The 13861-nt window shown below is 45.1% G+C and overlaps 1 long non-coding RNA gene across 1 annotated transcript; it reads left to right on the top strand.

Annotated features, from left to right (window-relative positions):
• The first annotated feature begins 343 nt into the window (after window positions 1-343).
• LOC137324135 (uncharacterized) lies at window positions 344-5023 on the top strand. Its single transcript, XR_010963509.1, has 3 exons — window positions 344-500; window positions 3366-3414; window positions 4827-5023. It is a non-coding gene; the product is annotated as an uncharacterized lncRNA (long non-coding RNA).
• Window positions 5024-13861: the final 8838 nt, after the last annotated feature.

Here is a 13861-nt window from a genome sequence, read left to right as displayed (position 1 = left end):
GGCTAATCCAAGAACTAAACTTTCTGGAAGTGACAGTTTGAGAGTGGGAAGAGAAGCTATTGCTGAAGAGACAGTAATAAGTCCAGTCATGTGGCATACCTAACCAAACATTATTAAAAAAAAGCTTTTAGCTACGGATTTTCAAATCATCATCAACAACAAAATGGTACCCTCACCCCTTGCCAACACGTCTTCATCGCTTCCGAGGCAATCAGTACCACGTGACATCATGTCACCCCCAAGGGTGAGGGGACGGCGGTTAGCCGGCGTGACGTCTGATTTTAAAAACTCGTCAGCTGTTACATTAGCTGTCCAATAAGGAGCAAGCTTCCCCCCCCCTCCCACTGCGCGTAATGGGATGAAGCGGGCGGGAAGTTAACGACTCGGGCGCGTGCTGAGCAACTGCTGCTTGGGGTCTCGAGCATGTTGAGCCGGGGTGTGGCGGCGTCGTCGATGGTGCTGCTGCTGTTTGGCGTCGATGTCATTTCGGGCGTGTGGAGGTAGGCAAGGAGGCAGCGCAGCTAATAAAGACAATATGGACCCCCCCCCCATGCGAGTTAAAAGTACCTCCTTTCAAGGAAAGGGTTTGTGTAATAAACAATATGAACGTTTTCAAAAGCGATGCGTTATTTTCAGTTACCAGAAGGTTCCAGAATTCCCAACGGTTAGCGAGATTATTGATGAAACCAAACTGCATATAAATAGACATGATGTGGAGATGCCGGTGATGGACTGGGGTCTGACGAAGGAGATAATCTCCGAAAGCTTGTGATTTTAAAATAAATTTGTTGGACTATAACCTGGTGTTGTAAGATTCCTTATATAAATAGACAGACCAAGGGATTTATTTCCTGTAGTAAGATACCAAATAAACTTTGATAGGGCTGTAGTTCAGTCAGTTCCATTATTGAATCCATGCCGTAACCCCGCTGGTTATGAAAATGAAATGGTAATGGGTAGATTGGGTTAAATTCGTATTTGCTTTTAAAGCTGTGCATCAGAAAAGTAGGACTATTGATTTCCTCCCCCCCACCCCTATCATTCACCCTTGGGTGCTGCATCTCTGACTCTTCCCTTCCTGGGTTTCTCTGGCCAATAGCTGTTACAAGCCTAGTAACTCCCATAACAATTTTGATTCATCTTTCCATTGGAAAACATGTCAGGTTCCATATGTACGCTGATGACACCCAGCTCTACTACCACCATCTCTCTCCACCCCTCCACTGTCTCTGATTTGTCACACTGCTTGTCTGACATCCAGTACTGGATGAGCAAAAATTTCCTCCAACCAAATATTGGGAAGACCAAAACCATTGTCTTTGGTCCCTGCTGCAAACTCTGTTCCCTAGTCACTGACTCCATCCCTCTCCCTGGCACTGTCTGAGGCTGAACTAGACCATTTGCAACTTTGGTGACCTATTTGACCCTGAGATGAGCTTCTGATCACATCTGCTCCATCGCCAAGACCGCCTACTTCCACATACATCGCCTGTTTCTGCCCCTGCCCCTGCCTCAGCTCATCTGCTGCTGAAACCCTCATCCATGCCTGTGTTACCTCCAGACTTGACTATTCCAATGCCCTCCTGGCCATCTTCTACCCTCCATAAACTTGAGCTCATCGAAAACGCTGCTGCCTGTGTCCTAACTCGCACCATGCCCTGTTCACCCATCCCCTATTCTCGCTGACATTGGCTCCTGTTCTAGGAACACCTCGATTTTAAAATTCTCACCCTAGTTTTCAAATCCCTCCATGGCCTCGCCTCTCTCTATCTCTGTAACCTCCTCCAGTCCTACCACTAGATTGATTCCTGGGGTGAGAGGGTTGTCCTATGATGAGAGATTGAGTAGAATGTGCCTATATTGTGGTGCCTTCAGTTATCTAGGCCCTAAGCTCTGGAATTCTCTCCCTAAACCTCTCCCTCCCCCTCTCTCCTTTAAGACGCTCCTTAAAACTTACCCTTCACCTGTCCTAATATCTCCTTGAGTGGCTCAGTGTCAAATTTAGTTTGATGATGCTCCTGTGAAGCGTCTTGGGAAGTTTTACTATATTAAGGGTGCTTTATAATTGCAAGTTGTTGTTGTTGTCTCAAGTATCCCTTTTTCCCCCAATACCTTTGTCATATTTGATCTGATGACTCCATTTTCCACTTCAGAGCTTCAGAAATGTCCTTTTTCCTCAGCTAAGATTACCCCTCCACAGTGGTCAATAGGACCCTTGATTGTGTTTTTCCTATTTTCCCCTTTCTCTTCTCTCTCAGCAGTATCTTCCATGCCATCAGCCTCTGCATTTGCCAGATCATCTGCCAATTCCACCACTTACAAAACAATCCCACAACCAAGCACATTTTCTCCTCTCCACTCTGGTTTTCGAAGGTACCAGACCCTTCACAATACACTTGTTCATTCCCCCTCCCCCCCACCCCTGTCTCTTGTCACCTTCCCATGCAACTAGAGGGACTGCAACATTTATCCATTAACTTACTCTCATAATACTTCCTAGGGCACCAGATATTCTTTCCATGCGTGACAGTAATTCATTTTCTCAATTCTCTGATCTAGAATTGCATAGAAATTACAACATTGAATCAGGATGTTCAGCCCAATCAGTCCATGTTGGTGTTTATCCCCCATGTGCCCACCCTATTCCCAACCTTTCCTTGATACATCTATCTAGCCGGTTCTTAAATGTTTGTCTCTGCTTCAATCACTAAATCTGTTAGTGCATTTCACAGCCTCACGATCCTGTGTGCAAAAAAAAAGTTTATCCTGGTCTCTCTCCTAAACCTCTTATATTCATTGTCCCCTTGTTCTAGAGCTTCACTTTTGCAGGTTATGACTTTGTTTCAACCCCATCAATTTTATTTTGGCACACACTCCAAACTGAGTTTTGTCCTATGTACAATGTATAGAAGCTATGATAGTCCTCTGAATTTAAAAAAAAAGTAATTCCCCAAGTTGGATGAGACATCAAACCGAGGCCCCGTCTACCCTCTAACATGGATGTAAAAGATCCCATGGCACATTTCGAAGAAGAGCAGGGGAGTTCCCCCTGGTGCTCTGGCCAATATTTATTCTTTTATTGCTAAAACAGATGATCTGGTCATTATCTTATTGCTGTTTATGGGACCTTGCTGTGCGCTAATTAGCTGACGCTTTTCCTACACTACAACAGTGACTACACTTCAAAAGTACTTCATTGGCTGTAAAGTATTTTGGGATGTCCTGAGGTTGTGAAAGGTGCCAAATCTTTAGAGAAAACTTAAGTAAATTTAAAAGTAAGCTATCTTCACATCATAAAGCAAGAGCATTTTTTAACAATGTACTGTAATTGTAATTTTGTTCTAATTTTAAAATGACCTTTTCAGATATTACACCAAAATGGAAGGTCGAATTTTATTGAATACACGAAGCACTGTAAGTGACATTGCCACAACAGCAATGATTAATTATTACGTTAGAGCCATGATTACCTGCCTTCCTGTTATTAATGTTTGGGATTATCCGCCAACTGGACAAGGTGAAGTCGGAGCTTTGAGTTGGATGTACGGTAGTGTAGTGATTGTTACTGTGCTAGTAATGCAGAGGCCTGGACTAATAATCCAGAAAATGTGAGTTCAAATCCCGCCATGGCAGTTTGAGAATTTGAATTCAATTTTTAAAAAATGGAAATAAAAAGCTGGTACCAGTAAAAAGGTGACCATGAAGCTGATGGATTGTTGTAAAAAGTCAACTAGTTTCACTAATGTCCTTTAGGGAAGGAAACCTGCCTGATCTGGGCTACATGTGACTCTGGTCCCACACTAACATGGTTGACTTTTAACTTCCTTCTGAAGTGGCCCAGCAAGCCTCTCAGTTATATCAAACCGATAGAAAGGAACAAAAGAATGAAACTGGATGGACCGCTCAGCTGCAATCTAGGCATCGAATCAGGACACGAGAAAGGTGCACCCAGCCCAGTTGACCCTGCAAAGTCCTCCTCACTAACATCTAGAGCTGATGCCCAAATTGGGAGGGTATTCCCACAGACAAGTCAAGCAAAAACCTGAGAGAGTCATTTTCACAGAATCCAATCTATCACACAACATCCCAGACTCCTTCGTCAATATGCCTGGGTATGTCCTGTCCCTTCAGCTGATCGACTAGAGCTGGGGCCACAGTGATATACAGTCGGGTGGGAGTCAAACAATGCAAAGGAATCTTGCTGTTGATCACAAACAACAACTTGCATTTATATATTGCCTTTAACATAGTAAAATGTCCCAAGGCACTTCACAGGAGTGTTATCCGATAAAATTTAACATCGAGCCACATAAAGAAATATTAGGACAGGTGGCCAAAAGCTCGGTCAAAGAGATAGCTTTTAAGGAGCATCTTAAAGGAGAGAGAGGCGGAGAGGTTTAGTGAAGGAATTCAAGAGCTGAGGGCTTAGGCAGCTGAAGGCACAGCCGCCAATGGTGGGGCAATGGAAATCGGGGATACACGAGGCCAGAATTGGAGAAACGTGGAGGTCTCGGCGGGTTGTAGGGCTGGAGGAGGTTGCAGAGATAGGGAGGAATGAGGCCATGGAGGGCTTTGAACACAAGGATAATAATTTTAAATTCCATCTCACTCCACTCCTCAAAACCTCTACCCCTTTGTCCATGCTTTCATTCACTTCCCCTAACTCTTCTCCATTCACTGTTAGGTGTCCATTCTCTCACCAATGAAGTGTTTTGTGACATTGCACTATATAAATGCAAGTTCTTACATAAAAAATGTAATGGAATTCAGGCTTGTGTTTGAGCTAATTCAACACCTGGTAATACTAACTATTTTAATATTTACAGCTTCATCTGAATTATGAAGGAACATCATTTGTTGAATGGATTGTACCACATCTATGTACAATCAGCTCTCCAACGTAAGATTAAATTTAAGGAACTGCTTAATGGGGAGGAACAGCTGTTACTTTCTTTTTGGTCTTTTCTGGCAGGGAAAAGGAACATTTTCTGCTATATTGTAATAAACATTTATATGGTGACAAAATGATGCAATTATAATTTAACAATTAAATAACTTTTGAATATATTTGTGTACCTTTTTATTTGTTTGTATAGATTTTCTAATTGAACGAATCATGCCCATTGACCTATAGTAATGCTGACTGTGTGCAACTTTGTACAATCAGCCTAATTAAAATATAGTGAGCAAGGTCCAGGTGTGGAAAATTCCTGTGCTTAAGAGCCTGCCCATTGATGGGTGAAAAATCACATATTGTGGCAGGATTTAAAGGCCTGCAACAGCTTAAAGGATCAAGCATCCTGATTTAAAAAAAAATCTAAAACTGTAAGCTTCTGTGAAAAAACAGAAACTATGGAAGGAGTGGACCACAAAACAGGCAGGTTGTCTAATCAATGTTCTTCTAGAGGAAGTGAGGCAGAGGATGGGGGTCTCTCTTAGGCATTGTGAGCTACAGCCCCCAAGAGCAGCCTAGAGGGAATTGGAATAGGTGGCCACCAGCAGGAATATCACCTTCACAACACTGTGCACCTTGTAGCAATGCAGGAAAAAGTTCAATGATTTTACCAGGTTAGCCAAGGTATGAGAACCCACTATGACCTTGCATTAATGCAGTGTGCTAAGCATGTATGCACTTAGTTACTTTCCCCTCACACTATTTTAAAGTAATTTCCAAGCTTATCGTGGGTGCTCATGAGACAGCAGGATGTTCTTTGTACCCCCAACGTTTGGCTGGAATTGTTCCTTCATTCACATCCTTACATACATTCAATCCATAAAGTCCACCCATTCTTTGGAGCTGATTGTTACATGTGTATGTTGAAAAATGGGTATTACTGCAAGTCACCTTAACAATTGCAGCATCTCATTTTTACTCTTCTTACAGGAGATGACAGTCTATAACAATTGTGAGAGATCATTTACAGGGGAAACCACCTAACTGTAGATCTCTGACCCTATTGGAAGAAAAAGTCTTTTAAAATCCTGGGAATGGAGGCCATAGAAGGTGCCCGAGATGGGGAATTAGGAGGTTTGCCATAGTTTGTTAGCAAATTTTGTTGCTCTTCCTTTTCATCCTAATCTCCAATTCACTTTTTGCCAGCAAAGCATGTATTTAAACCCTTTTACCATCTAAATCCTACTCGTAGTTATACGTGAAGCCTGCTTATCATGATATCTTTATAACCTGTTTTCCTCTTTTCTCCAGATGTGCCACAGGAAGGCAATCCGGAGTTCCATCTGGCCATGGCCAGCTCTTTATAGAACAGACTGGTACTCTCTCGCTCCCTCCCAAGTGCCAGCCCTTCTTGGGGGGGATTTAGCCAATGAGCTAGAGGAGAGTGCACTGTGTGAGAGAAAGCATGAGTGACCAGGTTCAGGCGGTGGTGCTAGCAGAGAAGGAGGAGGAGGGCCAGATTGTGTCCCACCCCAGCTGCTGAACCTAGAGATTTGAACCTCAAAGGAAACTATGTTTAAAAGAAGGATACTTTTTGTGTATCAAATATTTGTGCAGACTTGGGGACTGTGCCAAGCAGCATACTACAGATGACAAGTCAGGTGGAGGAGTCCACTCGCTGCATGTGTGCAGTGTTGCATAACAGTTGTGCAACACTGCAGTTCACCATGGAGCTTGAGACGCTCCAGGAATATCTGTAGAAAAAGCTCTTAAGCAATCGGTGCTCCTCCCACTGATGCTGAGAATGCTGCCATGGAAGCCTGTGATTCTGAAGTGGAATGGGCTATCTCTTTGAGGACGAGGAGCAGAGTCTCATTGATGCCATAGGTTTTTTGTCATGCCAATCAGTGGCCATGGTGAGTCAGTGCCCAGAAGCAGTGGGCACTGATAGTGCTGTCTCTCAGGATGCCAACACATCTGGAAATTCCTGCCATCCCCCTCTGGCCACACAGAAAGCACAAAAGCCCAGGCTATCCACAGTTGTGGAAGTGGTGCAGCCTGTCTATGTTCTATCTGAGGCTTCAGTTGCTGGGAGACAAGGACCACCTCAATCCCAAGAGGTCTTATGGACACGCATCATCTCACATACTCCTGCCAAGAAGGCAGAACTTAAATGAAGTATAAGATTAGATTTAAGAGGGTATATGGCACACACTGTCACCAAGGGGCACCACTATAGAAGCAGACACTAGACACTCATACTTAATGTTTTGGCATTAAAATCTGGTTGCACTGTAGTTGCGGCAAAGTGTGTTCTTGCAAAGATTTGTGAGCATGTTTCATCAGGTGGCAGTAATATTTTTTAAAGTTGCCTGGAAGATCTCCACATCATGACTACCATCGACACCACAAACTGCCGGCTCACAGTGGAAAGGATATCCAAGAAGATCGCGCATTTAGACACAGACATCAAGTTTTTACAGAGCTGCAAGAAAGCAGACAAGATCCCGAAAGGACTCCAGATCACGAACCCACTCAAGTCCACATACAACTCGGATTACGCTGAGAGACTCTGCCGCCGTACCTCTCGCACACTCCGCAACCATCTCATACACCAACTCTACAGCAGACGCCACAACCTCGAAACCAAGATAGAGTCCATACTCTCAACCTGTACTCAGGACACAGCAGACCAGCTACGTTATACCGCCAAACAGACGAGGCAACGGAACTACGCTGCCTACATGAAAACCAAGAGCAGGAAGCTTGAGAAACTCGGCATCACCACCAGCAACGACCAAGCTTCCCCTGGTACCACGGTTGCAACCACAGGGAAGTCTATTGTCAATTTATCCGACCACACCCTTCAACCAGACGAAATCGAAGTTCTCAGCCGAGGGCTCAATTTCTGCCCCACTACCAAAATGGACCCCACTAGTCTCGCGGCGGATACAGAGGAATTCATCAGGAGAATGAGGCTCCGGGAATTCTACCACAAACCCCAAGATTTCAGCAGCGAACCCAATGAGACAATCGACGATCCGGAACAGCAGACAGAGGGATCCGCGGTACAGCAACCGAAGAGGAAAGAGTCAAACTGGACTCCTCCGGAGGGTCGCTGCCCTCAGCTGGACATGTATGCTCAAGCTGTCAGGAAATGTGTCAATGCCAGATTCATCAGCCGCACTCAGAAGACAGTCCAGAATGTCACCCGAGCACAACGCAACGCCATCAACGCTCTCAAGACCAACCGCAACATCGTCATCAAACCAGCGGACAAAGGAGGAGCCATAGTCATACAGAACAGAACAGACTATTGCAAAGAAGCATACCGACAACTGGACAACCAGGAACACTACAGACGGTTACCCGCAGATCCGACCAAAGAACACACCCACCAGCTCAACAAACTGATCAAGACCTTCGATCCAGACCTTCAAAGCATCCTACGCATTCTCATCCCACGTAATCCCCGCGTGGGAGACTTCTACTGCCTCCCAAAGATACACAAAGCCAACACACCCGGACGTCCCATCGTATCAGGCAACGGAACCCTGTGTGAGAACCTCTCTGGATACATCGAGGGCATCCTGAAACCCATCGTACAGGGAACCCCCAGCTTCTGTCGCGACACTACAGACTTTCTACAAAAACTCAGTACCCACGGACCAGTTGAACCAGGAACACTTCTCACCACGATGGACGTCTCGGCACTATACACCAGTATCCCCCACGATGACGGCATCGCTGCGACAGCATCAATACTCAACACCAACAACAGCCAATCTCCGGAAGCCATCCTACAACTCATCCGCTTCATCCTGGATCACAATGTCTTCACCTTCGATAACCAGTTCTTTACCCAAACACACGGAACAGCCATGGGGACCAAATTCGCACCCCAATACGCCAACATTTTCATGCACAAGTTCGAGCAGGACTTCTTCACTGCACAAGACCTCCAACCAACACTATACACCAGATACATCGACGACATTTTCTTTCTATGGACCCACGGCAAGGAATCACTAAAGAGACTACACGATAACATCAACAAGTTCCATCCCACCATCAAGCTCACCATGGACTACTCCTCAGAATCAGTTTCTTTCTTGGACACACGAATCTCCATCAAAGACGGGCACCTCAGCACCTCACTCTACCGCAAGCCCACGGACAACCTCACGATGCTCCACTTTTCCAGCTTCCACCCTAACCACGTCAAAGAGGCCATCCCCTATGGACAGGCCCTGCGAATACACAGGGTCTGCTCAGACGAGGAGGAACGCGATGGACACCTACAGACGCTGAAAGACGCCCTAGTAAGAACGGGATATGACGCTCGACTCATCGATCGACAGTTCCGACGGGCCACAGCAAAAAATCGCATAGACCTCCTCAGGAGACTAACACGGGACGCAACCAACAGAGTACCCTTTGTCGTCCAGTACTTCCCCGGAGCGGAGAAACTACGCCATGTTCTCCGCAGCCTTCAACATGTCATCAATGAGGACAAACACCTCGCTATGGCCATCCCCACACCTCCACTACTCGCCTTTAAACAGCCACCCAACCTCAAACAGACCATCGTTCGCAGCAAACTACCTAGCTTTCAAGAGAACAGCGTCCACGACGCCACACAACCCTGCCACGGTAACCTCTGCAAGACATGCCAGATCATCGACACAGATACCACCATCACACGAGAGGACACCACCCACCAGGTGCATGGTTCATACTCCTGTGACTCGGCCAACGTTGTCTACCTCATACGTTGCAGGAAAGGATGCCCCAGAGCATGGTACATTGGCGAGACCATGCAGACGCTGCGACAACGGATGAACGGACACCGCGCAACAATCGCCAAACAGGAGGGTTCCCTCCCAGTCGGGGAACACTTCAGCAGTCATGGACATTCATCCACCGACCTTCGGGTAAGCGTACTCCAAGGCGGCCTTCGAGACACACGACAACGCAAAATCGTCGAGCAGAAATTGATAGCCAAGTTCCGCACCCATGAGGACGGCCTCAACCGGGATCTTGGGTTCATGTCACGCTACACGTTACCCCACCAGCGAACAAATGTTATCTGTTTTTAATATAATGGGTCATTTGCTGGCTCTCTCTGCCTTCCGGATGTTTCTGCCTCTCTCTGTGTTTTTTTTCTCTTTTTTTTCCCTGTTTGTTTTTTTGTTGAATGTGTATTCGGGGGTTCTGCAGGTGACACCTCTCTGTCTGAACACGGTGATTGCCTTGGCAACGGGCAGTTGCAGGGGCAGTCTGTAAACACCATGTATTGTTCTATATGTATAAATGCGTAGGCTTCAAGGAGCTCTTGAAACATTTGCCTGAGGAAGGAGAAAATCTCCGAAAGCTTGTGAATTTAAAATAAAATTGCTGGACTATAACTTGGTGTTGTAAAATTGTTTACAATGGAAGATTTAAGGCATTGTAGGTGAAGGCATATTTGTGGAGGGCATAGGAAGATATAGGCCTGTAAATTCAATCACGCATGGTGCCAAACAGCCTCCTAAACCTCCAGTATGATGGTATTGAGCTGCTTAAGTGTTGTAGCTGCACCCATCCAGCAAGTGGTGAGTATTACACCGCACTGTTGACTTGTGCCTTTTTAGATGGTGGAGAGACATTTAGGGGTCAGGAGGTGAGCCACTTGTCACAGAATACCCATCCAGGTTCTGCTATAGACCAGCATGAGCTGCATCATTGTCTGAGGAGTTGTGAATGGAGCCGAACACTGTAGAAGCAGCAGCAAACAGCCCCACTTTGACCTTACAATGGAAGGAAGCGCATTGATAAAGCAGCTGAGGATAGTTGGGCCAAGGACACTGCCCTGAGGAACACTTATTCCGATGTCCGGGGCTGTACTGATTGGCCCCCAACAACCATTTTCCTGTGTGTGCGGCATGACTTCAACCACTGGTGGGGTTTCCCCTTGATTCCTGTTGAACTCAATTTTGCTAGGGCTCCTTGCTGCCATACTTGCTTGAATGTTGCCTTGCTGTCAAAGGCAGCTACTTTCTCCTCTCTCCTGGCATAGAGCTTGTGTGCATGCCCAAAGCAAGGCAGTGACGCGGGCTGGAGCCCAATGGTTCTGATGGAACCCAAATTGAGCGTGAGCAAGCAGGTTATTGGTGTGTAGGTGTTGCTTGATGGCACTATTGATGACTCCTACCACTTCGATGATTGGGTAGTGGCTGATAGGGTGGTAATTAGCAAGTCTTTATTAAAAATCACTAATAATTTTTGTTTAATGGTCACTTGTGAAAGGGTAGCAGCAATTTTATTCATTTAAATTATATTCAAGAAAACACAAGCTGCTTTTATAGTTTGCTGTAGCCTAGCAATACACTAGTCTCCCCTGGTAATGAGCCTGCTGACCGGCTGCAGAAAGCAGATTTAATGGCATAAAGGCTGGCTCTCAGAATCCAAATTAAAAGGGCAAGATAAAAGTAGCGTTAAAAGTATAATAGCATTCTTTGTTTTTCTGCAGGTCCCTCTCCGTTGAATTATTCTGTCCTGTGCGTGGAATATACAGAATTGAGCCAGTAGTTTTGAACAAGGCACGTATTTTTATCAGAGTAAACGAGGAGGAACAATGTGGTAGACTAATTTTTCAAATGAGGTTTCCCATGAAATTTGTTGTGCCAAACCTTCATCTGAATTAGTCAAGTTATTCTTTGAGATTCTGTGCTGCAGTTATTTTTACCACTAATAGGAAATTATAGGTCAAATTTCTGTTCTACAAAAAAAGCATTAACTTTTGTTCAAAAATACTTAGCAAAAAGGAAAATATATTTCGTTTCTCCATCATTGCACTTTCTATCTTCACCCGAGCAAGGGATTTTGCATGCTTTGTAGCAAGCTGGGGTTTACATACTGCAGCCATCTGAAAGCAGCGCTCAAAAATGTCAAATGGCTATGTAAGGGAACGTAACGAATAAAAATACCAGGGGTTGAGAGTAATGGACTCAGACAATGGCCCAGATTTTCCTTGGGACTTGTGCTAAAGTAATAGCGTATCTATGTAGGGACCCTTGAACGGCGCAAAACAAAAAGGAAACTATTAATTATGCCTTCCTGGGGCCTGCATTGGCAGCGAATGCTGTAAATTGGACTTTTATGCTGACCATTAACATCACACTACATTTGCGCCACAAATTGCTGGACTGTCAAGTTGATAATAATGTAGCAAGGGGGATGTCGAATCACTGACCTCATGGATGGCGTGCCCAATGGCTTATTTCTCTGATGAACCATATGGCACTCTAAAAAGCTGAAAACAGCTGCCATAACTTAGATTGAGGTGTGGCATTTAGAGTTGAGTGACCTGCAACTTCTGAAAAGACCTTAAATCAACTTTTAAAAAAATACTAACATTTAAAAAACCTTTTTACAATGCAGTAAAAAGAAACTAAGTGTTTTCTACAGAAATGTCTCAACAAGATCTGAAAATGGGAGCTCAGAACTATGGAGAGTAGGTTCTACAGACATCTTGAGCACTTCCCTGGGGTTCTGCAATGACATGCAGGATGTGCAGTTGGGCATTGCAGACTATCATAACATGTAGGGAATGGTGACCGTTCTTACTTATGAACATGACGCGTTCATCAAGTGGAGCCTTCAGTGGCACGTGAAATGGAACTTTGCTGCGCTGGGGACATGTCATACTTGATGAAGTCTGATGCCCTATGGCATAGGGGATCTGTTGAATGCAGGTCCTCGCACCGCCTTGGATAATGTTAGAGGTCACCGGTGCCTACATTGAAAGGAACCGCAAGTGTAGAAATTGAGGGACATCATTAACTTTATGGCTACTGACAAAGCCCTGAGGGAGGTGGACTGTGTGTCCAGGTCCTCTTTTAGGATCTCACAGAGGTGGCCCATTGCCTCCTTGCTGAAACACAGTCTGTGTGCGCATAGCTCCTCCAACTTTATCTTGAAGGACATTTATTCCATGCAGAGTCTCATTTGGGGGGGGGAAGAGGCAGGGTGATAGTTACATCTGCGCAGTCTGCGGCCACGCTGCCTCACTTGATGTGCCAGCTCCCTCTACTCCTTTTCCAGGTCGTCCATTGTGATCAAGATCAATGGAACACCCAGTGGATAGACCATTGCACTGCTTTCACCCTCTTCTGAGTGTCAAAATAGCTTGTGTTCTGCAAATGATTATCTTCTGACACACAAACATGATGGTATGATCGGAACAAAAAGACTACCAGAGATTAAAAGAATAAAAATCCTCTAGGAACGATTCATTGACAGCTAGAATGAGACTCCACAGCTGCATTTGTCCCTTTGTGGGCCTCCCAGATTGAGGGTCATGTGAGGACCATAAATCACTTCATTAACAGGTCACCCATGCCATTAATTTCCAGCCCTAAGTGGCTGTGATGCAATTAATGCAGAATAATGTCATAAATGCAGCAATTCTATGATCGCCATTAACTACAATGGAGAGTTGAGCGCCGAGAACGGACTTTTATTGGCTTTGGCAAGACTAATGGCGGAGTGGTGCAAATGGTCCATCCATTGGCGGAGGTTTGCAACTCATGGCATAGCTCAGTTACTCTGCAAATTGCTGGATTTTTAATGTATTAATAATGGCCTATGACATTAATGCATCATTATAATGGCGTGACTTACTAGCAATTGCAGGCCCCATGTTTCTTGGGACTTTTGCACCACTCCACCATTACCCTCGCCGGAAACAGTTAGATAATTATCATAGCTCTGCCCCCATTAAAACAATGGCGATTGTGATTTTCCTGCATTTAAAGTCAGTTTTCACACCACTGCCACCTAGACTTAGTGGTGGTGGCTTGACAGCATTGTGATTTATGCTTCAAGGTGGGATTTAAACTCCCAGTTGTTAAAAGTGTATTACTGTTGGAAAGATGAAACAACTAGGATCTTTGAGTATCTACTTCCTGCACCTAGGATTTTCAA

This window comes from Heptranchias perlo, chromosome 8, assembly GCF_035084215.1.
Source record: "Heptranchias perlo isolate sHepPer1 chromosome 8, sHepPer1.hap1, whole genome shotgun sequence".
In the NCBI taxonomy this organism is placed as follows: Eukaryota; Metazoa; Chordata; class Chondrichthyes; order Hexanchiformes; family Hexanchidae; genus Heptranchias; species Heptranchias perlo.
The sequence above is the reverse complement of the archived record's forward strand: the minus strand, read 5'-3'. Positions and strand labels throughout refer to the sequence as shown.